Source organism: Chlorocebus sabaeus, chromosome 20 (assembly GCF_047675955.1).
Source record: "Chlorocebus sabaeus isolate Y175 chromosome 20, mChlSab1.0.hap1, whole genome shotgun sequence".
NCBI classification, from domain to species: Eukaryota; Metazoa; Chordata; class Mammalia; order Primates; family Cercopithecidae; genus Chlorocebus; species Chlorocebus sabaeus.
In genome coordinates, this window is record NC_132923.1 from 117,138,659 (window position 1) to 117,165,540 (window position 26,882).

The following is a 26,882-nucleotide window of genomic DNA, read 5'->3' on the forward strand; positions in this document are numbered from 1 at the left end:
CCCAAAGTGCTGGGATTACAGGCATGAGCCACTGCGCCTGGCGTTTTTGTTTTTGTTTTTGTTTGAGATGGAGTCTTGCTTTGTCACAGGCTGGAGTGCAGTAGCACGATCTTGGTTCCCTGCAACCTCTGCCTCCTGGGTTCAAGTGATTCTCCTGCCTCAGCCTCCCGAGTAGCTAGGACTACAGGCATGTGCCACCACCTCCGACAAATTTTTTGTATTTTCAGTAAAGATGGGGTTTCACCATGTTAGCCAGGATGGCCTCGATCTCCTGACCTCATGATCTGCCTGTCTCAGCCTCCCAGAGTGCTGGGATTACAGGCATGAGCCACTGCACTCAGCCTGCTAGAAGCCTTTTTTTTTTTTTTTTTTTTTTTTGAGATGGAGTTTCACTCTTGTTGCCCAGGCTGGAGTGCAATGGCATGATTTCGGCTCACTGCAACCTCTGCCTCCTGCATTCAAGTGATTCCCCTGTCTCAGCCTCCTAAGTAACTGGGATTACAGGCACACACCACCACGCTAAAAATAATTTTGTATTTTTAGTAGAGATGGGGTTTCTTCATGTTGGTCAGGCTGGTCTTGAACTCCTGACCTCAGGTGATCTGTCCACCTCGGTCTTCCAAATTGCTAGGATTACAGGTGTGAGCTACCATGCCCAGCCCTCCTAGATGGTTTTTAATGCCTCTTTCTAGTGCTCTGTAAGAGAAGAATAGTAAAGAGGAAAGAAAGAGGGCATGTGATAGGAAGGAACAATCTGAAAACCTAAATGAAGATACTGAGCCCATGGGGGCTATTTTGCTTGTCTCATGTATTGTATGAGGTCTACAGATTTTACAACACAGAAAGCAGAAGCAAGAACAGCGACCATAAAGACATCATCCTGCCATCTCAACCTGCACTTCCTACTATAGCCTTGTCTGTTCAGGGTCAATGCCGAGCAGCCAACATAGTGCCCAGGACACGGTAGCTGCCCTACAAATGTGTGTTGGTTCCAACATAATTATGCTTTCATCTTAGAAAATGTGGGGGACATACAAACTATAAAGAAAAAATAACCATTATTCATGATCCCACCTCAAGAAACAGTAACAAAAAATGAGAACTAACAGTTATTGAGTGAATATCAGGCCCTAAGCACTTTACATGATCTCTGTCATTTACTATTTATGTAACCACTATCAACATTTTAGATTTCCTTCCAGGGTTTTTTTTTTCTATACATGCCACACGTATATTTTTCTATACATGCTGCATGTATATGTATATATGTATGTATGTAGACATATATGTATGTGTATATATGTAGCATTTTAGAAAAATATATATATTCAGTAGCTCTACTGTGCCCTGTACATATACTTTCTTTTTATTCTTCTTATTTTTTCTGATTATCCTCACAACAGACTTGCAAAATATTGATTTTTTTCCTCCCATTTTACAGATGAAAACACAGAAACTCAGGAGATAAATTGCCTAAGGTCAGAGAGCTAATAAATGGCAGAGCTAGGATTTCAACCAAAGCCATGCCTGTGATTTCACCCCTCACCTACTCTCGCCTTTCTCCCCAGGTGCTCTTCAGTGTATCATGTAAGTGAGAGGTGATGGGCTGCATTTCCCAGGGAATCCTAAAGACTGGTCTTTAACACGGGGCAGGGTGTGGTAATTGCTGTAAACGGCCCAAGAGACCCTTGATTCATACTGCCCTTCTGATGAGGAGACAGCCTGTTGATATCCAGGGACACAATCGGAGAGGTGTGAGCCGTGCCAGGGTTCATCCAGGGCTGCCTTGATGGGAAGCAGGACCAAACTGACAACAACTATGATCTGATGAGCATCACTCTTATGACCACCTGGACAGCTCAGCCAGGCAGAGAGAACTTGCCAATGTCATGAGTTTAGGGCTGGCAGAAAAAATCCAGGATTCCCAGTTAAATTTGAATTTAGTCACTTGTTTAACCACTGTCAATATTATAGACATACTTATATGTCTAAGTATGGTGACATGCTTATACTAAAATGCTACCTGTTCTTTATCTGATATTCAAATTTAACTGGGAGTCCTATATTTTTATTTGCTAAACATGGCAACCTGAGTAAATGATCCCCCTTTTGCTTTATTTTATTTTATTTTTATTTTTTCCTCTTCCTCTTCACCCTCCATTTCCACTTCTGTCCTTCTTCCTCACCATAAGTGCTCAAACGGATTCTGTTTAACCTAAGTCCATCTAACATCTTCCATTTGTCTATTTTGATATATGTGTAAATCTTTTACTATATAGTATTGATTTTTGGGTTTTTTTAATTCACACAAATAGAACCACGCTATAAATCTCATTCTGTTCCTACTTTTTTCCTCAACACTTTCTTCTTGATATGTATTCATGTTGCGTTATGTAAATCTGGATCATGAGTTCTAGATTTTACATAACAGTTCATCAAATATATAGGCCAGGTTTTACTGAACAGTCCCCTAGTGGTAGCTACCTAGGCAGCCTCCATCTTCTTGTTCCACAGACAATTCTGGGTCAAAGTGTGTGCACGTCTGATGGGTATCAGGTCAATCTCTCATTGTAGTTATTTATATTTATCTGGTTATCTTACAGATGTATGTGAGACAGTTTCTCTAGAGTACATTCTCATAAGTGGAATAGCTGTGTCATAGGGTATATGTGTGTGATATTCAAAATATTTGACAACTGGCTAGGCGTAGTGGCTCACGCCTATAATCCCAGCACTTTGGGAGGCCGAGGCGGGTGGATCCCCTGAGGTCGGGAGTTCGACACCAGCCTGGCCAACATAGCAAAACCCCATTTCTACTAAAAATACAAAAATTAGCCAGGTGTGGTGGAGCGTGCCTGTAATCCCAGCTACTCAGGAGGCTAAGGCAGGAGAACTGCTTGAACCCGGGAGGCAGAAGTTGCAGTGAGCCGAGATCGCACCACTACACTCCAGCCTGGGCAGCAAGAGCAAGACTCTGTCTCAAAAAATAAATAAAAATTTTAACATCTGTCAAGGCGCAGCACTGACAGCTTGGAACAGGCATTGCTGGTGTGCCGTACTGGTATACACCTACTGAATATCTGCCTTGCATACACACAAACATAGTTTCATTAGTACAACTGGAATTACTCAGGAATGGCTTTGCCTGTCTAGACTCCCATCTGCAGTGCGTGAAGATCCTCTTTTTCTCATATACTTGTTACCATTTGAAACTATATTTAAGTTTTGCCAATGTGTTGGCTATCAAATAAATCTCATCATTGTATTTGTTTGTAGTCCTCTGATTATTTATGAGATTGAATATTTTTCATACGTATATTAGCTATTTAGGTTTCCCCTTTTGTGAATCATCTGTTAATACATTTTGCCCATTTTCCTCTTGCATTTCCATTTTTTTTCTTCTGGCAGATATTTAGGAGTTTCTTATATAGTCTGGAACAGTGCTGTCCAATAGAAATATAATGTGAACCACATATGTAATAAAAATGTTCTAATAGCCATACTTACAACATAAAAAGAAACATACAATTAATTTTAACAATATATTTTGGCCAGGCATGGTGATTCGTGCCTATTAATCCTATTACTTTGGGAGTTCAAGGCAGGAGGATCGCTTGAGGTCCGGAGTTCAAGACCAGCCTGGGCAACATGGTGAAACCTTGTCGCTACAAAAAAATACAAAAATTAGCCAGGCATGGTGGCTCGCATCTGTAGTCCCGGCTACATAGTGGAGCTGAGGCAGGAGGATTGCTTGAGCCCAAGAAGTGGAGGTTGCAGTGAGCTGAGATTGCAACACTGAACTTCAGCCTGGGTGACAGAGTGAGAACTTACCTCAAAAAATAAATAAATAAATATATATATATATATACACACACACATATGTACACATATATATATTTCATCTAACATAATGTGTCTATCTATCATTTCAACATAGAGTCAATACAAAAAATTGTTAAGATACATTACAGTCCTTCGTGCATGCTAAGACATTGAAATTTGGTTATATGTTTCACACTTCAGCACATCTCAATTTTGACTGTGTCATTATAAGGTGCTCAGTACTTCATATGACTGGTAACAACCATATTGAACAGTGCAGGCCTAGAGTCTAAACTCTAGATACTAATTCCCTATTGGTTTTAGGTTGAAAATCTCTTCTCTGGTCCACCTATCTGTTAATTTTGCTATGGTATCCTTTGTTTAAAAAACATATTAATTTTTAGGCTGGGTACGGTGGTTCATGCCTGTAATCTCAGCACTTTGGGAGGCTGAGCGGGTGGAACACGAGTTCAGGAGTTTGAAACTGACCAACATGGCAAAACCCTGTTTCTACTAAAATACAAAAAAAAATTAGCCAGGCGTGGTGGCAGGCACCTGTAATCACAGCTACTCGGGAGGCTGAGCCAGGAGAATTGCTTGAACCTGGGAGGCAGAGGTTGCAGTGAGCTGAGATCATGCCATTGTGCTCCAGCCGGGGTGACAGACTGAGACTCTACCTCAAAAAAAAAAAAAAAAAAAATTGCTAACATTTAATGTAGCTGAGTCCATTAATTTTTCCCCTAAAATTTGTGTTTTGGACTCTTGTTCTTAAAATTCATACTCATGTCAAAATGTCCAAGATATGATCTTACAGTTTTCTTCTATTAGCTTTATAGTTTTTATCTTTCTTGGGTAGGTCTTTAAGCTCTTTAAGGACTTTTTTTTCATATTGTAGGAATTAGGCATCCAACTTTTTCTCTTATAGAGTGAGTTGATTTCCCCAGCACCATCTACTAAATAACCAACCTGTCCTTTCTCTACTCATATCTGAAGCCACTTCTATCATATATCAATCTGTCATAGAAACAAGTCTGCTTCTGAGTTCTGTATTTAATATTTAATGCATTTATTCTATTGATATTAATATGTTAATGTATTAAATATTAATTTAATATTTATCATCATAGTAACTCTTGTTTTGTAAATACTATTAAATTGCAGAGAATTTGGATAACTTGCCCAAAGTCGCCCAAATAGTAAGTGTTATAGTCACGATTTGAACCCTGGTATGTCTGATGCTGTTCCAGTTCAGATTGTACTTGGCTCCACGTTTCAGAATTCAGACTATAGTGGCTGGAACAAAGGGACTTATTTTTCTCGCATAACAAGAATTCTGGAGATAGGCCATTCAGTGCAGGTATGGTGGCCCCATAATGCCACCCACCCGGGATCCATGCACCTGCTATCTTTGTGACAAACCATATTAACCTGTGGCTTTTGTCCTCATGGTACCAAGATGGCTGCCATCTCCTGGAATCTGTCGTCATTCTGAGAAAGGAGAAAGGGAAAGAGCAAAGACAAAGGAGAGTGCCAGAGGAGCCTGTCCCTCTTAATCAGGGAAACATTTGCTTTTCTATAAGTTGTAATAGACTTCATTAACTTTGAGTGGGCTAGAAGTAGGTCATTTGGCCATGTCTCACTGCAAGAGAACCCAGGAAATGGAGGGCTGTTTATTATTATTTTAAAGCTGGAAACAGTGCCACCCAAATAAAATTTGTGTTCTGTTAAGAATTAAGCAGTGGGGAATGGGTATCGGGTAAGCATTAGAGTAGGTTTACTGAAAAGTGAATGAAGCTCAAGCTTTGGGGCATCTTGCTTGTCAAGCCCCCTTCCAGTGCCTTGTATCAAATTGGCTTTTGTGTTCGTTTGTTTTGCTTTTGTTTTTGTTTTGAGATGGAGTCTTGCTCTGTCGCCCAGGCTGGAGTGCACTGGTGCAATCTTGGCTAACTGCAACCTCCACCTCCCAGGTTCAAGCAATTCTGCCTCAGCCTCCCGAGTAGCTGGGATTATAGGTGTACGCCACCAAACCCGGCTAATTTTTGCATTTTTTTCATAGAGACAGGGTTTCGCCATGTTAGCCAGGCTGGTCTTGAACTCCTGACCTTGTGATCCACCTGCCTCAGACTCCCAAAGTGCTGGGATTACAGGTGTGAGCCACCGTGCCCAGCCTTATATCTAATTGTATATACTTAGTTGTATATTATTTTTCTCCTTCCACCCACCCAAAAATGCATAAATTTCAGGTTCCACAAAACTTGATTTTACCCCAGGTGGACATCTAGCAGTGCCTGCCACACAGGCTGAAGCCCACATTCTTCATTTTGCTATGGATTTTTCTGGTTGTAATGGGAGACAAGGTGAAGTATATGGTCAGGTTGCCAAGTGCACATTTTTCAATTCATTCCCTTAAGATCTACATTTATGTCTTTTTTTGACCAGGACAAGGGCCTGTCCAGGAGTGTTATTCTAAGAAAATAATAATAATAATAATAATAACTGTCTATTTTTGAGTGCCAACTACATGCCAGACACTGTGCTATGAGCTTTCCTATATGTTTCAATTAATTTTGATTACAACTCTTTGTGGCTCAGAGTTGTTAAGTAACTTGTCCAAGGTCACAAAGCCTGTAAGTGGCCAAATTAGAATGTTAAACTAATATCAAAACTTTTTGCCTGGGAGCGTGGCTCACACCTGTAATCCCAGCACTTTGGGAGGCTGAGGTGGAAGGATCACTTGAGAGCAGGAGATCGAGACCAATCTGGGCAACACAGCAAAACCCTGTCTCTACAAGAAAAAAAAAAAAAAAATAGCTGGTGTGGTGGTGCATGCCTGGGGTCCCAGTTACTCAGGAGGCTGAGGAGGGAGGATCACTTGAGCCTGGGAGGTAGAGGCTACAGTAAGCCATGATCATAACCACTACACTCCAGCCTTGGAAACAAAGTGAGATCCTGTCTCAAACAAAACAAAACAAACAATAACAACAACAACAAATCCTTTTCCGTGCTTTTCACTACACCATGGTTAAATTTTTCCTAAGGGCTTCGGACCCAAGTAGGACTGTAAGCCTTAGCAAATAAAAATACAGATAAGAAATGAATAGTTTTTTAGTATAAGCATTGTTTGTTGCTTATCTGAAATTTAAATTTAACTGGCCACCATAGATTTCATCTGGCAACCCTTCTTTTACAGGCAGTTGCGAGTGCCATGAAATGAAGAGTACAGAAACTCTGTGTATATATATTTCTTAAAAGTTAAGCAAGATAGCCGGGCATGGTGGCTTACGCCTATAATCCCAGCACTAGCACTTTGGGAGGCCGAGGTGGGTGGATCACTTGAGGTCAGGAGTTCGAGACCAGCCTGACCAAAATGGCAAAGCCCCGTCTCTACTAAAAATACAAAACTTAGCCAGGTGTGGTAACGGATGCCTGTGATCCCAGCTACTTAGGAGGCTGACGCAGGAGAATTCCTTGAACCTAGGAGGCAGAGGTTGCAGTGATCTGAGATTGTGCCACTGCACTCCAGCCTGGGCGACAGAGCAGAACTCCATCTCAAAACAAAAAAAAAAAAAAAAAAAGAAGAAAAAGAAAAAAAGTTAAACAAGATAAAGTTTATAAATTTCAGTGAAATCTGGATTTCACTGAGGCTTAACCCCTTGGTACTGGGCCTTAAGAAGGGGTTGTAGCTCTAGCTGGGTGACTAGGACAAGCCATTTTCTCTCTCTGGGCTGAGCCTCCCTTTCCAGACGAAGCCCCAGCCATCTCTCGGGATCCTGAAGCTGCATTGTCCTATGGCAGCCTGTCAACTCCATCATCTCCACTTATGAAGAAAGGGACTTTTCCTGCTGGGGAGGGTGTATCCGCTTGGTTTTCCCTTTGGCTGCTTTCAGAGACCAGGATTACTCTGGTGGTGACCTGCAACCATGTGGTGAAAAGCTGGAATGTCTTCAGCTGTGATGAAACCACAGATGAGTTTCTGAAAACTTTCTGCTTCCACTTAGCTATGGAAGATGCTCTACCTAAAAGGGGAAGAGGAAGTTCTATGATCAAATAAGTTTGGGAAACAATATAATACACATTGACCCCACATGCTCCTTGGCAATTCAAATGCATGTACTTGTGTAAGAAGAAATGTGGTAGCAAATCCTGCTACAGGGTCATTTCCCGGGCTTTTCCCACGGAATCTCTTGTTTGCAAAACATCTCCTTCGATGGTTGTTCCATGGGACTCACTTTAGGAGACTGAGCTGCAAGAACTAGTGTCAGAGACATGTGAACCAGAGCAACTCCATCTTAAATAGGAGCTGGGTAAAATGAGGCTGAAACCTACTGGGCTGCATTCCCATATGGTCAAGGCATTCTAAGTCACAGAATAAGATAGGAGGTCACCACAAAATACAGGTCATAAAGACCTTGCTGATAAAACAGCTTATAGTAAAGGAACTGGCCAAAATCCACCAAAACCAAAACGGCGATGAGAGTGACCTCTGGTCATCCTCACTGCTACACTCCCACCAGCGCCATGACAGTTTACAAATGCCATGGCAACGTCAGGAAGTTGCCCTATATGTTCTAAAAAGGGGAGGTATGCCGGGCGCAGTGGCTCACACCTGTAATCCCAGCACTTTGGGAGGCCGAGGCAGGTGGATCACGAGGTCAAGAGTTCAAGACCAGTCTGACCAACATGATGAAACCCCCGTCTCTACTAAAAATACAAAAAAATTAACTGGGTGTGGTGGCAGGCGCCTGTAATCCCAGCGACTTGGGAGGCTGAGGCAGAAGAATCGCTTGAAACCAGAAGGCGGAGGTTGCACTGAGCCAAGATTGCACCACTGCACTCCAGCCTGGGCAATAAGAGCAAACCTCTGTCTCAAAAAAAAAAAAAAAAAAAAAAAAAGGAGGCATGATTAATCCACCTCTTCTTTAGCATATTATCAAAAAATAACCATAAAAATGGCAAACAGCGGCTCTCGAGGCTGCTCTGTCTATGGAGCAGCCATTCTTTTATTCCTTTACTTTCTAAATAAACTTGTTTTCATTTTGCACTGTGGACTCACCCTGAATTCTCTCATACACAAGATCCAAGAACCCTCTCTTGGAGTCTGTATCAGGACCCCTTTCCTGTAATATATTTCTGGCCACCGCAACTATAGTGCAGAAACCCTGATCCAACAGCTACCTTTGGGCAAGTGCTGGGGTCCTGTAATATATACTAAGGAGACCCCCCAACCCAAAGGAGATAGACTGGAGCACTGGTTGGACGACTTTGGGTAAGTAATGGGGTACCGGGGTGAAAAATGGGATTGGGTTAAAGGCCCAACTTACGGGAGTTAGAGTCTCTCCTAAGACAGAATGGATTAGAGGGCCCTCTTAGTAAAAGGCAGGAATGTTTGACCAATCTCGTGTTAGAGACCCAACTTCGGAGGGTTAGAGTCCCTTCTAAAATTTGGGGGATTAGAGGTCCCTCTTGGTAAAGTCCCTTTAAGAACAGGTTTGCCACTACAGGGTGTTAACTGTTACTCTCTTTGGATTCATCTGCCTTGTACTCTTTGCTAATGGCTGTGGGTGACAGGATTAGGCACGTACAGAATCTGGGGCATGGGGAGCTTTTTCCTCCCTGAAAGGAAAAACTTGAAAGCGAATGGGACTGCTGGAAAAGATCCCTTTGTTGGAAAAGATCCCTTTGCTACAGCCGCAGCCGCCTGAACTGTCGCTGCAATGGGTGGGTCTTTCTCTGGCCTCCCTGATCATTTCACCTTCCCCACCCTGCCTCAGGCAATGCTTTTTCTCTCTTCTTTCCTTTTTTTTTTTTTTTTTTTTAATCTTTTCTGTTACTCAGGGCAACCATCTTGCCCAGAGACCATGTGTTGAAAACTCCAAGTGGGAGGTTGGATTTAAGATGATGGGGCCCGTCTGAGGGCAAATTTAAGACTTGCCAGTTTAATATTGGGTGCTAAGCAAAGTGGCTAATGTCTATATTTTACCACACATATTTTGCTCTGGCCAGAAGGAAAAAAAATTGTTTTCCTTTATAACACGGCTTGGCCCCCAGGGCGATGGTGCTGCAAGCTGGATCACCTCTCAAAGAAAGGGAACACAGAACCCTGGAATGCCAGCAAAAGGGTAAGAATTTCTTACCAGTTAAATTTCTGGCTTCTTTCTTTCTGGGCGAATGGTTGAATGAATGGTAAATAAATAAATATATATATATATCAGTGTTTATCTCCCCTGTAAAGTTTTAATTAATGCAAAAAAGAATTCTAAGGCTAGTCTTAAGCTGCTGTATTTTGTGCTATGAATTCATTTTTCAGTGTTGAGGGGTACTTCAAGATAAAACATGGGCTTAGAACACCTGTAAGCCCACTTTTCAAGACAACTCAGCAAGTTGGTCAGTAACAAACTTGGCTGCAGGTCCCTGAAACAAGCAAGAAACTGGATGAAATATCCATGTTGTTTTATGCCCTTGGGAGTTTGACCTTTTAACCACATGGCAGTACTTTCTTTTGGTCTCTGCCTTCAGGGAACAATAATTTTAGGGTTCATACCATATTTAGCTCTAAAAATCGTATTAGTTAAAAGCATTTGCAAGCTCAAAATTAAGTATTCTAGACCTCTTCTGGAAAATGATATGGAAACTGTCCCATCCTGTAACTCAGTACCCAAGGTTTTGCACTTTCAGAGTGGCCGTCAGGTTCAATTCCCCACCCAGACAGTAAGTTGTTTCTGGTTTAATATCTGTGTGACCTTATCTATTCTCTTCTCCGTGGACTGTCTTAAATTTTCCTTTCTCTAAGCACCTAGGAGGTTACCTTTGGTAAAGTTCAAAAGCTAAGAATATTGGCAGCTTGGCATGGCTAAAGTCAGGTAAGAAGAAATCTAAAAGGATTTATTTTTTAAAGAGCACTATGGTTAAAAGTCAGCTTAATTAAAAGGGAATTAAAAAGCTATGCATATACCTAAAAGGCCTCTGTTTTTCTCTTCTTGGAACTCGTTTTTCTGAAAAAAGGGTTTTTCTTCTCAATGAACTAAATCATTTTTCTCCATTTTTTTGGCCACTCTTTTTCTTCCCTTCTTTCCTTTCTTCCTCCCTCTCTCCCTCCCTCCCCTCCTTCCTTCCTTCTTTTTTTTTGAGATGGCATTTCACTCTTGTTGCCCAGGCTACTGTGCAACGGCGTGATCTTGGCTCACCACGACCTCTGCCTCCTGGGTTCAAGAGATTCTCCTGCTTTAACCTCCTGAGTTGCTGGGATTACAGGCATGTGCCACCATGCCTGGCTAATTTTGTATTTTTAGTGGAGATAGAGTTTCTCCATGTTGGTCAGGCTGCTCTCAAACTCCCAAGCTAAGTGATCCGCCTGCCTTGGCCTCCCAAAGTGCTGGGATTACAGGCGTGAGCCACCACGCCCGGCCTATTTTAATTCTGTGTTCTTACTACAAACAAGAGATCCATTTGTTTTTCAAGCAAATCGTGTTTTTGGAAACGGATACTGCCAACCACGAGCTCTGGCCTATGTCTCAGCACTCACTGGAGGAAGGTCTCTCCATTGCTGACTCAGTTGTTTTAGGAAACAAATGTCTTGGAGACGAATGGGTAATGCTGACCTTATAGAGTAAAGACAGTCCCCACAGAAAATTAACAAAGAAAGGAAAATATTCCAAGCTCCATCCCTCACTCCCTCACCCTCTCATCCTCTCCCCCTTGAATTCTGTATCACATTTGGAAAACATCGTGTCTTTCTTTCCTCCCCTTTTCAGTCCTGGTTGTTTGTTTTGGAGCACGAGGTCACTGTCAGGGAAAAACTGAACAACTGTGGTATTTTTTTTTTCTTCCTGTAACGCAGGACCGAGGCTGGAGCCAAGACTATAGCCTAGGACTTTACTCTGGGATGGAAATAAATCTCCCGAGGCATCTGTGCAGACGAGGGTGGCTCAATTGCCAGTGAAATGACTTTGTGTGCTTTTTATGAAAGAGGGAAGAAAAATCAAGGTCAACAATCTGAGGATAGAAGAAAGGGAGAAGGTGGAAGAGCTCATTCCCAGGGAAAATGCTAATGCTCCAGATTGTCAAAGCTGGCCATGAACCTGCCGTCAATGTGGTTCAGAGCAAAACAAAAATGTGTAGAAAAAGACCTGGAGGAGAACACCGGACTGATGAGGAAGGCTGCTCCTGTAGAGGGAACTAAGACTGGGCCCTTGGAGAAGTTAGTACATGTGATAAGGGATAAGTTAGGCTTCTCTTTGGTGCATTGATTTTTTATTTTTTATTTTATTTTATTTTTTTTAAGAGAGAGACAGGGTTCAGGATTTTTTTTTAGAGAGAGAGACAAACTCCTGAGCTCAAACCTCTCAAAGTGCTGGGATTATAGGCATGAGCCACTGCCCATGGCCTACTGTGTTAAATTTATTTATTTATTTATTTTTGAGACAGAGTCTTGCTCTGTCACCCAGGCTGGAGTGCAGTGACGTAATCTCAGCTCACTGCAACCTCCGCCTCCCGGGTTCAAGCAATTCTCTGCCTCAACCTCCCGAGTAGCTGGGATTACCGGCGCCCACCACCATGCCCGGCTAATTTTTAGTAGAGACAGGGTTTCATCATCTTGGCCAGCCTGGTCTTAAATTCCTGACCTCATGATCCACCCACCTCGGCCTCCCAGAGTGCTGGGATTACAGGTATGAGCCACTGCACCTGGTCTACTGTGTTAAATTTTACGATTGAATATATATTTATGCAGATGCAGTACTTGTGTGATTAAAACTAATGTCTAAAAGTTTATCTTAAAAAAGCAAGTACATGAGATTTAGAGTCGTAAATTGTTGGTATGAGATTTGCCTTTTGTACCTGAAGATGGTCAGCCATCATTTATTGAGCAACTACTACATGCCAAGGAATATGCCAGGCAATTTCTCCAAGTCTCCATTTACTTGTCTCTACAATGGGTGTGATAATTTCAACTTCACAGGATTATCAAGAATAGGGCTGGGCGTGGTGGCTCACACCTGTAATCCCAGCACTTTGGGAGGCTAAGGTGGGTGTATCACTTGAGGTCAGGAGTTCGAGAGTAGCCTGGCCAACATGGTGAAACCCTGTCTCTACTAAAAATACAAAAAATTAGCCAGGCATGGTGGCATGTGCCTGTAATCCCAGCTACTCAAGAGGCTGAGGCAGGAGAATGGATTGAACGTGGGAGGCTGAGGTTGGGTGAGCCAAGGTTGTGCCACTGTGCAGCCTGGGCGATAAAGCAAGACTTGGTCTCAAAAAAAATAGAGTATCAAGTGAAAGCATAGAGATAGGTTAAAATACAAATGCCTGTTATACATTTATTGTAAACCTTGTTCAAAAGAAGGTTTAAAGCAGTACTCATTAACTTCTCTTTTCTTAGTTTAATATATTTTTGACAGAGACAAGGTCTCACTGTGTTGCCCAAGCTGGTCTTGATCTCCTGGCCTCAATCAATCCTGCCTCAGCCTTCCAAAATGCTAGGATTACAGGCATGAGCCACCATGCTTGGCCAATTAATAATTTTTTGAAACCATCACAAATTAATTAAAAATTTAGAAAGATGGTACAAAGAACAGTGTGCTGGTGAATGTTTAACAACTGGCTGTCCACAGGGAAAAAGGCTGGAGTTGTAACATTTGCCAATTTCCATGGTGTAAATACTCCCACTACAGGCAATTTCATGCTGCCGACATGAGGTCACTGCATGTGGAGTTGGAAAGATGTGGAGCATAACAGACTTTAGTGCACTACTGACACACATAACTTTCTTCCCTGAACCATTTGAGAATAGGTTACCAACCTGATACATCACTCCCAAATACTAGAGGATGTAGTTCCTACAAACACAGACGTTCCACAATTCCTTACAACCACAAGGAACCCTGAAAAATCAGGAAATTGACATGAACACCATCTAATCCGGAGGCCTCATGCAAGTTTCACTAACTGTCCCAACAATATCCTTGATAGTAAAAAAAATCTGGTTCAGGATCTCATGTTGTGTTTCGCGGTAAAGTGTCTTTAGATTCCCCTTAAACCTGAGCAGTTCCTCAGTTTGTCCTTGACTTGCATGGGCATGACATTTTTGAAGATGGCACATCAGTTAATTTATAGAAAGTCCCTTGATTTGGGTTTGACTGATGTTTCCTTATGATTTTATTTAGGTTTTGCATTGTTGGCAGGAATGCCACAGAAGCAATGTTGAGTTCTTCTCCTTGTATCCTCTTAGAAGAAGTAAATTTTTTTTTTTTTTGAGATGGAGTCTAGCTCTGTTGCCCAAGCTGGCATGCAGTGGTGTGATCTCGGCTCACTGCAACCTCTGCCTCCCAGGCTCAAGCGATTCTCCTGCCTCAGCCTCCTGAGTAGCTGGGATTATAGGTGCCTGCCACCACGCCCAGCTAATTTTTGTATTTTTAGTAGAGACGGGGTTTCACTGTGTTGGCCAGGGTGGTCTTGAACTCCTGACTTCGTGATCTGCCCACCTTGGCCTCCCAAAGTGCTGGGATTACAAGTGTGAGCCATTGCGCCTGGCCTAGATAGAGTAACTTTTACATCCATCCCATTATGTATGATGTTCATTACTATTAAGTTTCTGTCTGTCTGACTTTTCCACTATGATGTTATTCTTTTTCCTTTTGTAATTAGTAAGTATTGTGTAGAGAAGTACTTTGAAACTGCCTAAATACCCTATTTCTCCTGACATTTTTAAACTTTTTTTTTAAGACAGAGTTTCACTCTTGTTGCCCAGGCTGGAATGCAGTGGCACAGTGTTGGCTCACTGCAACCTCCATCTCCCAGGTTCAAGTGATTCTCCTGCCTCGGCCTCCTGAGTAGCGGGGATTACAGGCATGCGCCACCACACCTGGCTAATTTTGTATTTTTAGTAGAGACAGGGTTTTGCCATGTTGGTCAGGCTCGTCTCAAACTCCTGACCTCAGGGGATCCGCCACCTTGGCCTCCCAAAGTGCTGGGATTACAGACGTGATCCACCACGCCCGGCCCCTCCTGACATTTTCAATGTATTATTTTATTGACTTACATGTGTATAGACTCATGGTTTTCTACTTTATTCCACGAGTTTCAATCCATTATTATCATTACTTATTTTGATACCAAATTGACTCTGATTTGAACAGTGGAACGGAATTCTTTGAGTACTTCCTTACTTTCTAGCACAACATGTTTCAGATTCATCATGCACTGTCTCCACTCCAGCCTTGGAATCAGCCATGTTTCTGAGTTGTCCTGGTTCCTTGGACTCCTTGATAGAATCCTCAGTAGAGAATGGAATTGATTGATTGATTGATTGAGATGGAGTCTCACTCTGTCACCTAGGCTCGAATGCAGTGGTGTGATCTTGGCTCACTACAACCTCCACCTCCTGGGTTCAAGCGATTCTTCTGGCCCAGTCTTCTGAGTAGCTGGGACTACAGGTGCATGCCACCATGCCCGGCTAATTTTTGTATTTTTAGTAGAAATGAGGTTTCACCACGTTGGCCAGGCTGGTCTCAAACCCCTGACCTCAGTGATCCACCTGCTTCAGCCTGCCAAATTGCTGGCATTATAGGCATGAGCCACTGTGCCCAGTCAAGAATGGAATTTAGAAACCAAGTTCTGTGCTCATTTCTGATGTCACTGTTCCCAGGCCCCCGTGGACAGTGATAAGGAATGTACACACACACTTGCACGCACACATTTAAATCTATCTTTATTTCCATATTTATCCATCTACGTCTATTGAAAGCCATGAGTTCACGCACAAATCTCCAATTTCAATTGGAACCAGGGTTTCTTAGCGATTTCTCCCTTTCCATACTTGTCTCTTCCTTCTCCATTAACGCAGAATTAGGCTTATTTTAAAATTAAGACATAATTCACATACCATAAAAGTCACCTGTTCAAAGTATACCACATGGTGTTTTTTAGTATATTTGCGAGATTGTACAACCATCATCACTATCTAATTCCAGAATGTTTCCATCATCCCAAAAAGAAACCTCAAACCCATTAGCAATAACTCCCCAAATCTCTCCAGCCTAATTCACTAATCCTCAGGAACCACCAATCTACTTCCTGACTCTATGTAGTTGCATATTCTGGATATTATAAATGGATCATAGATGTGGGTCTTTTGTGTCTGCCTTCTGTTAGTTAGTATAATGTTTTCAAGGTTTATCCATGTTGTAGCCCGTGTCCATACTTCATTCATTTTATAGCTGATTAACATTCCGTTGTATTGATAGATGATTATTTTGTTTATCCATTCATCAGTTGATAGACATTTGAGTTGTTCCCACTTTCCAGCTATTATGAATAATGTTACTATGAGCATTCAGGTATGAGTTTTTATATGAACATGTTTTCAATTCTCTTGAGTGTATACCTAGGAATGGAATTGCTGAGTCATATGGGAATTCCATTTTTAGCTTTTTGAGGAGATGGCAAAATGTTTTCCAAATCCTGTGGTTGAATTATTTTGCCTTCTCACCAATAATGTATGATATGAGGGTTCCAGTTCCTCCACATTTCCCCCGACACCTGTTATTGTCTGTCTTCTGATGATAGTTATTCTGGTGGGAGGGAAATGATATCTCATTGTGGTTTGGGTTTGCATCTTTTCACCTGCTTATTGGTCCTTTACATATCTTCTTGGGAGAAACGTCTGTTCAAATTCTTTGCCCATTTTTAAATTGAGCTATTTGTATTTTACTGTTAAATTGTAAGAGTTTATTATATATTCTGAATACTAGACTCTTTCAGATATAGAATTTGCAAATATTTTCTTTCATTCTGCAGGTTATTTTTTCAATTTTTTCACTTTTATGATAGTGCCTTTGGAACGTAAACGTTTTTAATTTTTGTTTTTTTCTTTTTTGAGATAGGGTCTCACTCTGTCATTCAGGTTGCAGGGAATGGTGGGATCACGGCTTACTGCAGCCTTTGCCTCCCAGGAGCAAGCCATCCTCCCACTTTAGCCTTGAGTAACTGGGACCACAGGCACACGCCACCATGCCCGGATAATTTTTTGTATTTCTTGTGGTAGAGACAGGGTTTCACCATTTGCCCCAGCTGGTCTCAAACTCCTGAGCTCACTCAGTCCATCCCCCTCGGCCTCGCAAAGTGCTAGGATTATAGGTGTGAGCTACTGAGCCCAAAAACATTTTTAATCTTCATGAAGTCATTTGTTTTTTAATGTGTCACATCTGAGTAGCCATTGATTATTCCAAGGTCATAAAGATTTACACCTATATTTTCTTCTAAGAATGTTATACTTTCAGCTCTTATGTTTAGGTCTTTGATCCATTTTGAGCTAATTTTGGTAAATTATGTCCAACTTACTTTTTCCAAATGTGGACATCCAGTTATTCCAGCACCATTTGTTGAAAAGACTATTCTTTCCCTCATTGAATTGTGTTAGCATCATTGTTGAAAATCAATTGACCATAAATGTATGAGTTTATTTCTGGGCTTCCTACTCTATTCAGTTAATCTATACTTATACCAGTGCCTCATGGTTTTGACTACTACAGCTACTTATGGTAAGTTTTGAAACTGGAAAGTGGGAGTTCTCGTATTTTATTCTTCTTTTTCAAAATTGTTTTTCCTATTCTGGATTCCTTGAATTTCCACATAAATTTTAAGATTAGCTTGTCAATTTCTGCAAAAATAAAGCCAGTTAGGTTATCAATAGGAATTGTGTTGAATTGGTAGATTAATTTGGGGTGTGTGGACATTTTAACAATATTAAGTCTTCCAATCCATAAACATAGGATATCTTTCCATTCATTTAGGTTTTCTTTAATTTCCTTCAACAATGTTTTGTAGTTTCTAGAGTATACATTTTGCACTTCTTCTGCTAAATGTATTTGTATTTAATATTTGTGATGCTATTACAAATGGAATTTTTTAAAAATTTCATTTTGAGGTTGTTAATTTCTAGTATATAAAAATATAATTGATTTTGTATATTGATCTTATATCCTCTGTCTTGCTGAACCTATTTATTAGCTATAATAATATATATGTGGGAGTGTCTGGGAATGTCTTCCTTAGGATATTTTATATAAAAGATCATGTAATGTGCAAATAGAAATAGTTTTACATCTTCCTTTTCAATCTACACGACTTTCTTTGCCTTTCCTCTCCTTTCCTTTCCTTCCTCTTTCCTCTCTTCCTTTCTTCCTTGTATTCTTTTTTTTTTTTTTTTTTTTTTGAGGTGGAGTCTTGCTCTGTCGCCCAGGCTGGAGTGCAGTGGCACTATCTCGGCTCACTGCAAGCTCCGCCTCCTGGGTTCACGCCATTCTCCTGCCTCAGCCTCCCGAGTAGCTGGGACTACAGGCGCCTGCCACCACGCCCGGCTAATTTTTTTGTATTTTTAGTAGAGATGGGGTTTCACCGTGTTAGCCAGGATGGTCTCGATCTTCTGACCTCGTAATCCACCCATCTCGGCCTCCCAAAGTGCTGGGATTACAGGCTTGAGCCACCGCGCCCGGCCTCTTCCTTGTTTTCTTTTTCCTAACTGCTCTTCTAGAACTTCCACAATAATGTTAATAGAAATGGCAATAATGTGGCTGAGCATGGTGGCTCACTCCTGTAATCCCAGCACTTTGGGAAGCCGAGGCAGATGGATCACTTGAGGTCAGGAGTTCGAGACCAGCCTAGCCAACATGGTGAAACCCTGTCTCTACTAAAAATACAAAAATTAGCCGGGCATGGTGGTGGATGCCTGTAATCCCAGCTACTTGGGAGGCTGAGGCAGGAGAATCGCTTGAACCCGGGAGGTAGAGATTGCAGTGAGCCAAGATCATGCCATTGCACTCTAGCTTGGGTGACAGAATAGAAAAAAAATAAGAGAAAGAAAGAAACAGTGAGAAAGAGAGAGGAAAGAAGGAAGGAAGGAGAAGAAGGAAGGGATGGGCAATAATGAACATGCTTGTCTTGTTCCTCATCTTTGGGAGAACACTTTCAGTCTTTCATTATTATGATCTTAGCTCAGGCTTTTTTTTTTTTTTTTTTTTTTTGTAGTTGCTCTTTATCAGATTTAGGAAGTTCCCTTCTAGTTCCCTAGTTTCCTGAATGTTTTGTTTGTTTGTTTGTGTTTGTTTTTGTTTTGTCAAGGCAGGGTCTCCATATGTTGCCCAAGCTGAACTTGAACCCCTGGGCTCAAGCAATCCTCTCATCTCAGCCTCCTGAGTAGTTGGTACTATAAGCATGTGCCACCGTGCCCAGCATCTTGAGTGTTTTTATCTTGAAAGTGTGTTGGATTTTGCTACTTTCTCTGTAGCTATTGAGATGATCATATAGTTTTTTTTCTTTTTCTATTAAAACAGTGTATCACATTAATTGAGTTTTGATATGTTGAACCAACTTTGCATTCCTGGAATATACTCCACCTGGTTATGGTGCATAATCCTTTTTATATATTGCTGGATTTGGTTTGCTAGCTCTTTGTTCAGGAACTTTGCATCTATATTCATCAGGAATATTGGTCTATTTTGTTTCATTTTTCTTGTGATATCTTTGTCTGGTTTTGGTATTAGGGTAATACTGGCCTCAAAATATGAGTTGGGAAGTATTCTCTCCCCTTCTATTTTTTGTAAGAGTTTGTGAAGAATTGGTGTTAAATCTTCTTTAAACGTTTGACAGAATTCATCAGTGAAGCCATCTGCTCCTGGATTTTTTTTAATAAGAAATATTTTACAGTATTAATTAAATCTCCTTACTTGTTATAGATCTATTCAGATTTTTTATTTCTTATTGAGTCAGTTTAGTAATGTGTGTCTCCCTAGGAGATTGTCCATTTCATTTAGATTATCTAATTTGTTGGTATACAATTGTTCATAATATTCCCACATATTACTTTTATTTCTTTTATTACTTTTATTACTAATGCTCTTTTTCATTCATTGTTTTAGTAATTTAGGTCTTCTTTCTTTTTCTCTTGGTCAATCTAGATAAAGGTTTGTCAATTATGTTGATGTTTTCAAAGAAGCATCTTTTAATTTTGTTAATTTTTCTCTATTATTTTAATAGCCTCAATCTTACTTATTTCTACTGTAATCTTTATTACTTCCTTCCTTCTGCTTTCTTTGGATCTAGTTTCTCCTCCTCCTTCTCTTTCTTCCTCTACCTCTTTTGTTTTCTTGAAGAGGTAGAGGAAGTTTAGGTTATTGATATCAGATTTTTCTTCATGTTTAATGTATACATTTACACCTATAAATGTCCTTCTAATCAACTGCTTTAGCTGCATACTATTAGTTTTAGTGTGTTGTGATTTTGTTTTCTTTCATCTCAAGGTATTTCCTAATTTCCTCTGTGATTTCTTTTTTGACTCTTTGGCTATTTCAGAATGCATTGCTTAATTACCATATATTTGTGAATGTCCCAAACTTTCTTCTGTTATTGATTTTTAGTTTTCTTCTATTGTGGTCAGAGAACATAATTTACGGTTTCAATCCTCTTACACTTATTGTGACTTTTGTTTGTTTGTTTGTTTGTTTTTTGTTACAGAGTCTCACTCTATTGCCCAGACTGGAGTGCAGTGGCATGATCTCGGCTCACCACAACCTCCGCCACCCGGGTTCAAGCAATTCTTCTGCCTCAACCTCCCGAGTAGCTGGGACTACAGGCACGTGCCACAATGTCCGGCTAATTTTTGTATTTTTAGTAGAGACAGGGTTTCACTGTGTTGGCCAGGCTGGTCTCAAACTCCTGACCTCGTGATCCGCCCGCCTTGGCTTCCTAAAGTGCTGGGATTACAGGCATGAGCCACCGCGCCCAGCTTTTTCTTTTCTTTTCTTTTCTTTTCTTTGTTTTTCGTTTGTTTGTAATTTAGAGACAGGATCTTTCCCTGTCGCACAGGCTAGAGTACAGTGGCATGATCATAGCTCACCACAGCCTCGAACTCCTGTGCTTAAGCAGTTCCAACCTCCTGAGTGTCTAGGATTACAGGCACACACCACCACACCTGGCTAAATTTTTTTTTTTTTTTTTTTTTTTTTTTTTTTTTTTTTTGAGATGGAGTCTCGCTCTCGTTGCCCAGGCTAGAATGCAATGGCACGATCTTGACTCACTGCAACCTCCGCCTCCCAGGTTCACGTGATTCTCCTGCCTCAGCCTCCCAAGTAGCTGGGATTACAGGCACCTGCCACCAAGCCCGGCTAATTTTTGTAATTTTAGTAGAGACGAGGTTTCACCATGCTGGCCAAGCTGGTCTCGAACTCCTGACCTCAGGTGATCCACCCGCCTCAGCCTCCCAAAGTGTTGGGATTACAGGCATGAGCCACTGTGCCCAGCCTACATTTAAAAAATTTTTTTGTGTGTAAATAGGGTCTTGCTATGTTGCCTAGGCTGGTCTCAAATTCCTGGTTTCAAGCAGTCCTCCCACCTTGCCCTCTCAAAGCGGTGACTTGTCTTATGGCCTAACGTGTAGTCTCTTCTGGAATGTGTCTTATGCACCCTTGAGAAGAATTTATATACTGCAATTGTTGGGTGGAGACTCCTATAGATGTCTATTTGGTCTAATTTGCTTTTTAATGTTATTCAAGTCATCTGTTTCCTTGTTGATCCTCTAATTATTCTATCCATTGTTAAAAGTGGGGCTTTGAAGTCTTCAACTACTATTTTTGAATTGTCTATTTCTCCCTTCAATCTGGCAGCTGTTGCTTCACATATTTGGGGTCTACATTGTTAATGCATATATGTTTATAATTGATAGATCTTCTTAATGGATTGACTCTTCTCTCATTATAAAATGTCCTTTGTCTCTAGTAACAATTATTGTCTTGAAGTCTAAAGTTTCACTCTTGTTGCCCAGACTGGAGTGCAACGGCGTGATCTTGGCTCCCTGGAATCTCTGCCTCCCGGGTTCAAGCGATTCTCCTGCCTCAGCCTCCTGAGTAGCTGGGATTACAGGCATGCACCACCACACTCGGCTAATTTTGTATTTTTAGTAGAGATGGGGTTTCACCATGTTGGTCAGGCTGGTCTCAAACTCCCGACCTCAAGTGATCTGCCCATCTCGGCCTCCCAAAGTGCTAGGATGACAGGCGTGAGCCACCGCACCCAGCCCATTTTAACCATTTTTAAGTGGATAATTCAGTGGTATTAAATACTTTCATAATGTTGCACAACCCTCACCACCATCCATATCCATACTCTTTTCATCTTGCAAAACTGAAACTCTACACCCATTAAACAATAACTCCCCATTCCCTTCTCCTCCCAACCCCTGGAACCACTAGCACTCCAGCCTGCTCGATGGAGTGAGACTGTGAAAGAAAAAAAAGAAGAAGTTTATGGTTCATACCAGTATATCCACCACCTAGATTCTACCATCAATATTATATTATACTTGCTTTATTGCATATCTAATCATCCTTCTAACCATTCATCAACTCATCTTATTTTTTTATGCAATTCAAAGTAAATTGCAGATATCAATACACTTCTCCTTAAATTATTTAGTATGCGTGTCATTACCTATTATACAATGTTTGTTTACATTTTTTTCTTTTGAGGCAAAATTTACATACAATGAAATGTACAAATGCTGGGTATACACTCCTCTTCTCTTAAAATTATCAAATCAGGCTTTCATTCCCACCATTCCACCAATGACCTCCATGTTAAATTCAATGGGCAATCTTTAGCCCTTGATTTACTTATGAAATAGAAGCAGCATTTGACCTGGTTGATCACTCCCTCCTTTCTTTCTTTGACTCCCAGAACACCATCTTTTTCTCTTATCTCATGGGTTACTTTCTCAGGCATTGGGGCTTTGAGGAGAGAGCAGAGGATGTGAAAAAACAAAGTGGAGAAGGGACAGTGAATGGTCTAGGGACATAGTGGGTACTTGCCTAGCAGCATTGAAGGCTCATTGGAGGATCCCAGTTGAAATTTTAAAGTGAGGCCAAGCCGGGCGCAGTGGTTAATGTCTATCGTCCTAAAACTTTGGGTGGCAGAGGTGGGAGGTGGAGGCCAGCAGTTTGAGACCAGCCTGGGCAACACAGTGAGACTCGGTCTCTAAGACAAAAATAAAAATAAAAAAAAACTAGGCACAGAGGTATACCTGCAGTCCCAGCTACTCAGGAGGCTGAGATGGGAGAATCACTTAAGCCCAGAAAGTGGAGGCTGCAGTAAGCTATGATCCATCGCTGCACTCCAGCCTGGACAATAGAATAAGACATTGTCTCAAAATATATATACCTAATAGAATAAAAATAACCCCCTCTCAAAAATAATAAATAAAGTGTGGAGAACTGGTTTGCATCAAAGAGTTGGTGATTGTAATCACTGGGATTATTAAATATTGGAGAAGGCAAGGGATGAGGACATTGAGGGTCGAGGGGCCATGAAACTCTCATAGGAACACTGGGGGTGCCAATGTCCAAGGATTGTCAGAGTTTGAGGACTAAAGAGAATGGGCTAGAAAGATAGGAAGTGGCAGGTAGAGAGTTGGATGCATGAAGCTGATACTACAACTTCTTGGTGAAAACAAAATGTGCTCATTGGAGCAAGGGGCTGAGGTTGAGTGGAGGTCGAGATCACTGGGGGAGCAGTGGGGAAGAACTGAGGGCCTGAGGTTTGGAGATCACTCACATGTGAAATCATCATGAATTAAGGCTGGAGTCGGGGGAGAAAGCAACGGTGAGCTTGGAACCCAGACCATGTAAGAATGAGGGAGAATGAGTGAGAAGTCAGCAGAAAACAAGGACAAAGGCAAGGTGCAGTGGTCACACCTGTAATCCCAGGACTTTGGGAGGGCAAGGCAGACGGATCACTTGCGGTCAGGAGTTCAAGACCAGCCTAGCCAACATGGCGAAGCCCTTGTCTCTACTAAAAATACAAAAAAACATTTGCTGGGCGTGGTGGTGCAGACCTATAATCCCAGCTACTCGGGAGACTGAGGCAGGAGAATCGCCTGAACCCAGAAGGCGGAGATTGCAATGAGCCGAGATTGTACCACTGAACTCCAGCCTGGGTGACAGAGTGAGACTTTGTCCCAAACAAACAAACAAACAAACAAAAGACAAGGACAAGGAGGAGTGGGGGAATGTGTCATCTGATGACACAAGGGTCAAGCAGAGTGGTTTTAGGATAAGGGGAGAGAGAAGGGTCTGTACATGGCAGTAAGGGAGCAAGGAAGGCACCTGCCCCACCTGCAGTGCCAGCACTGTGAGAAGAAAAGCAGCCTCTGCTGGAGAGGGCAGCAGGCCAGAGTCCTGGGGGGCTGGGCTTCTGTGAGAGCCAGAGAGTGAAAGGACCTCGGAGAAGTCAGCATGTCGGGATTCTTGCTGATAATGGAGGTGGACTCCAGAGGGCAGTGTGGAAGGTTAGCAGGGAGGGGCGGGGAAGGGGACTGAACAGAACGTGACAGAGCCTTTTGGAGATTCGCAAGTCCAATGTGAGGAGTAACCTGGAAGTCTGGAGTCCTGAGGTTACTGTGAGCCAGGAGTATTAGAGGTAGCAAGGGCTGGGTGTCTGGGGCTCCCTCTACCCCTGAGGGCACATGATCACGCTCATGGCTTGTGGGCAAAGGAGAAGTGAGCTGAGGGTGCTGTCCTCCATGCAGGTCCCCACTGAGAACGTTGCTTCTGGGAGGCACTGTGACACAAAGCATGGTCCCCTCTTCACCCAAGATAACAAGGGTAGAAGACATAGGGCAGGGAGGTCTCTGTCCCCCCTCAAGGTTTCTTCTTGATCCTGAATAATACAGAAACTTTGCATTGACTGAGAAACTCTTACGCGCCAAGCACTATGTTCGGTGCTTTTTCCACACATTATCACCAAGCCTCATGCAATTCTATAAAGTAGACACTACTATCCCCTTTCTACAGATAAAGAAATCAAGGCAGGAAGGAAAACAGCAGAAGAGCCACAGGAAGTCGCCTCTCACCAAGGAGGAGTCAATGGCTAACCCATGAAGCACTCAACAAATGGCAGCTCTTGCACGAGCCATGTGGTCAAAATCCATCCAAAGCTACACCACCTCTGGACTTCTCAGTCACGTGAGCCAGGAAATGCCCTTTCTTTGTGGGATCTGCCAGCTTGAGTGGAATTTTCCAACTCATAACCAAAATAAGATTCCTGACACAAACAGTATTTTAATCTCCATTAGGTAGATGAAGAAACAAAATAAGTTGGTTGCTGGAAGACACACAGCTAAGATTTGAACACAGGTCTGTCCAACATGCTAGTCTATTCAAAACTCCCAACCTCCACTCAAAGCCCATGGGCTCAGGACCCTCTCTTATTTAGAGTTGAGTGTCTTCCTCCCAGGAGGACTCTGGAAAGGCCAAGACTGGACATTTTGGGAAAAAAAGAGGGGCCAGTTTGGCAACCTCCTGTATTTGGGCTGATTTCACCATGGATAGCAGTTTAATGGATCACAGACCATGCTTGGGATGATTAATTTTTACACGGTCCAGTGGTCCGGACCTCAGGTCTGTGCTCCCTGGAATGTGACGAGCAGAGGACAGGTGGAAAAGTGTTCTCAGAAAAGCACATGCTGTCTCCAAGCTTTCAGTATCCAGGACAGCATGAGTCGAAGGAGGCAAAGGCCCAGGGATTTCATACTGAGAAAGCCAGAGGATGCCAAGTTACACACCTACAGTCTCCCCCTACCTCTGCCTACTCTCCTAGATTTGCCAGTTCTTTCTCCGAGTTTCTTTTTTCTTCTTCTTCTTCTTCTTTTTTTTTTTTTTTTTTTTTTGAGACTGAGTCTTGCTGTGTTGCCCAGGCTTGAGTTCAGTAGCACTATCTGGGCTTACTGCAACCTCCACCTCCTGGGTTCAAGCGAGTCTTCTGCCTCAGCCTCCCAAGTACCTGAAATTACAGGTGTGCGCCACCACGCCCAGCTAATTTTTGTATTTTTAGTAGAGACAGGGTTTCACCATGTTGGTCAGGCTGGTCTCAAACTCCTAACCTCAGGTAGTCCGCCCGCCTTGGCCTCCCGAAGTGCTGGGATTACAGGCATGAGCCACCGCACCTGGCCTTCTTTATTTATTTTCTTCTTTTTCTACCTTTCCTTTTTCCACAATTGTTTATAAGAAATATACACAAGTGAGGCCAGGTGCAGAGGCTCACACCTGTAATTCCAGCACTTTAGGAGGCCAAGGCAGGCAGATGACTTGAAGCCAGGAGCTTGAGATCAGCCTGGCCAACATGGTGAAATCCCATCTCTACTAGAAATACAAAAATGATCCCAATGTGGTGACAGGCACCTGTAATCTCAGCTACTTGGGAGGCTGAGGTGCAACAATCACTTGAACCCAGGAGGTGGAGGTTACAGTGAGCTGAGATCGTGCCACTGCACTCCAGCCTGGGTGACAGAGAGAAACTTTGTCTTAAAAAAAAAATAAAAAAGAAATATATTCAAGTGAAATACAAATACAAAAATCAAACATCAGGCATCAGGAGAGGGTAAACCATAAAGTAGGATAGAAAATATAGACTGAGGATGGAGATGGAATGCAGCACTACATGCCAAATGTGATACTTCACAGTAGCTATGGTTGAGCTTCCTGGTGGCCAAAGCAAAAATGGAAAATAGAGTCAATTATGTAGTTCAGAATGTCTGAGTAGTGTGGACAGACACAATCTGCTGTCAGAGGAAGCAAAAAGCTTTTTCCAATACTTAGCCCCAAAAGAAAATTTTCACATGCTCTGTATGGGTGACACTGAATATTGTCATATAGTGTCCCAAGCCACAACCCAAATGCAAAATGCAGTAACAAGTTTCTTAATCCTATTTCCTGATGCATCCTTTGAAGGAAGCTAGCAGAATAGTCCCAAAATACAACTCAGTGAGAGTGTTTAGAAAGCCCAGAGTCAAATGCAACTTTCTAACGGCTTAGCTTGATCCCTCAGCATTTCCTAAACTGTGTCTCTCAGAATCCCAGAGTTGCATACAGCATTAAAAAGTGTTTTGTATGAAAAGAGTTCCACAGGCAAATAAGTTAAGGTCAGGATTAAACAAAATCAAGCAGGGGTTTTAATTGCTGGATTTCTTAAAGCTTTTAATGCTCTAATGTCCATTGTGAATCTCCGAGGTCAAGTGAAGG